Here is a 3,008-nt window from a genome sequence, read left to right as displayed (position 1 = left end):
GTTGATCTCCATAATTCAAGTTTACATTCAACTCCCTCTCTAGTCTTATCAACAAGAAGAATATCATCAGCAAAAAAACATACACTAAGGTACATCATCTTGCAAATGTCTAGTGAGAACATCCATGACTAAAGCAAAAAGATATGGGCTTAAGACTAATCCTTGATGTAACCCAACCGAAATAGGGAAATACTTTGTCAAACCACCTTGTGTTTGAACACAAGTAATATCTCATGCATACATATCTTTAATGATTTGAATATAAGCGTTATTAACTCCTTTCTTTTCAAGAACTCTCCATAACATTTCTCTTGGAACTTTATCATATGTTTTTTTCTAAATCAATGAATATCATATGTAAACCCTCCTTATTTTCTCTATATTTCTCCATCAAATCTCTTAATAAATGTATGGCTTCCATAGTTGACCTATCTGACATGAATCCAAATTGATTTTGAGAAACATTAGTATCACACTGCAACCTCTCTTGGAACTTTATCATATGTTTTTTTCTAAATCAATGAATATCATATGTAAACCCTCCTTATTTTCTCTATATTTCTCCATCAAATCTCTTAATAAATGTATGGCTTCCATAGTTGACCTATCTGACATGAATCCAAATTGATTTTGAGAAACATTAGTATCACACTGCAACCTATGCTCCATAACTCGCTTCCATAGTTTTAAAGTATGACACATTAACTTAATATGACAAAAATTTGGCAATGATGGTTAAACGACGATAATCAAATGTAGATGATTAGAAAACAATGATCAAGCTATCACGATTAGGGGACGATAGTTACCGACGTGATCATTAATGATGATTTCATGTGTAGCTTTAGAGTTCTTTATATTTTCAAGATCTCAATAAATTAAAGTCAAGATTCAGATCTTGCTTATGTGAAATATAAGTGCCCGTGTATAGTTTCCTATAGTGGAATTTCAATAAATTTATTCAAAATTTTAAAACACTCCATCCAACAACTTATATTAATTCTCTTAATCATACATCTTTTTTTATCATTTAAGTGTATTAAAATGGCCTCATAATTAAGTGGTTTTGGGCTCTTGGATTCCTCTTAGCAATACCTTCATTTTACTAGAGATTTGGAGATCATTTGATACATCAATTATTATTATAGAATTTTTAATAATATTTTAAGTGCTTGGTTTAAGCTTATTTTGAGATGGATTGAAACATTTTTTTTCTCATCTTGTTCTACTCATCGCATCGAGCTGTTTAGTTCAAATATAAATTTACTAAAATCAAAGTTGTTGTGATCTTTAATTAATTTTAACAAAATATATAAACCACCATCTTAATAGTAATTATTAACAGTAACACCGAGTAAAGAAAAAAAAATAATTTTAGGCTTAGTCATTATGGGTGCCAGCGACTGGTTGCTGACATGAAACCGGCTAGCCTAGCGAGGAAAATAATATTTATGTTATTAATTTATGATTACATGCTTGTTGATAAATTTGATTATCAATAAAATAATTTTTTATTGATAATTTTAAAATTTATTACTAACTTATATTAATTAGTCATATTTAATTTTTTTAAATGATTTGTGTAATTATTTTAAATTAAAAATAATTGAGTGAATCTTTTATTAAGGTTAATTTATTAATAAGTTGAAGGTATTTTTTTTTTTAATTGGAGAAATTTTAACTAGGAGCAGGTGGTACGGGGAATAAGGTTGTAGGTGTTTTTTTTTTAAGTAAATCATTTGCTTTTCTGTTGAAGTTGTGTGTTTTTTTTTTTTTTTTGATTGTTTTTTTTATTATTATTATTATAAATAAATTTAATCGTTATATTCTCTTGCATTTTTTATTATAAATATAATAAAATGTGTTGAAAACAAATCTTTGAAGATCTGTAGTTAGTTTTGAAAGTTAAAAAATACTATTTTTGGAATAATATATTGGATACTTTATTGCATAGCACACTATAGTGCTTGTTTTTTAGTTCATTAGTAGAATACTATAGTGCATAGGACTTCTAGCATTAGTTGAGTTGTATCTTTAAGTTCGGTTATTGAAGGGGTACATGTACATGTGAAGTTGAGCTGTGAAGGTTGTCGTTGTTGGCTTCAAAATGTACTAGTCGTGTTTAGAGAGAATTCAAGGCATCCTCAATGAAGAAAAGTTCAATAGTGCAAGTTGAAGAATACATTCTTGTATTGCACGGGCCATTGATAATTCGTTGGAGCGAAAGACAAATGCAAATGAGATTTTTAGGTGTTACATCTATGGATGGTCAGAAGACGAGGACGATTTATTTTAGAATTTGCATGCTGAATTAATGAAGATGAAAATATATAAAACAACATATATTATTAATACTTATAGTTGGAAATATCTTGAAATGATGTTCCATAAATATGAGCATCATCTTATTACTTCTCATTTTTTGCAGATACAATATCATGAGATACATTGTGAGAAAGAAGGAGATCATTCAAGTAATGTTACTATGGACCTCCGAAAGGACACCGTCGGTTACAGAGTGCAGAGGGTATTTGACTGCTCAACCCCAAGGGATAAAGACAATCGCAGGCCTCCGTGCTCCTTGCAAGGTGACCAATGGGAGGGCATATTAGATTGTACATACGACTAGTCATTGGGGATAGCTGCTATCTTTAACGCACCCTAATGAGTAGTAATATATACGATCTGATCGTAACAACGAATTTCCCCCACCCGATACATCAGCTCGAGTGGGGTTTATTTGATGGTGGAATTCCATTTCCTACGGGCGCAAACCCCCGTGGTTAATTGCATCTCAAGCTTGGGGCTTGAGAAAACTCTCGATTAAGGATTCAATATTATTCTTCCTAGACAAAGGATTGGCACACAAAAAGGTTATAAGGAAGTTCCTACTCAAAGGGAAATAAAGGGCTCAAATGGCTTAGTTAATATGGACGGTTCATACCAACATCCAAAGAGACTAAGGCAGTTGAGGAGAGAGAGAAACCTAAACACTTAAAGCATACAAT

Source organism: Dendrobium catenatum, unplaced genomic scaffold, assembly GCF_001605985.2.
Source record: "Dendrobium catenatum unplaced genomic scaffold, ASM160598v2 fragScaff_scaffold_1414, whole genome shotgun sequence".
NCBI lineage: Eukaryota > Viridiplantae > Streptophyta > Magnoliopsida > Asparagales > Orchidaceae > Dendrobium > Dendrobium catenatum.
This window is presented reverse-complemented; position numbering follows the sequence as displayed.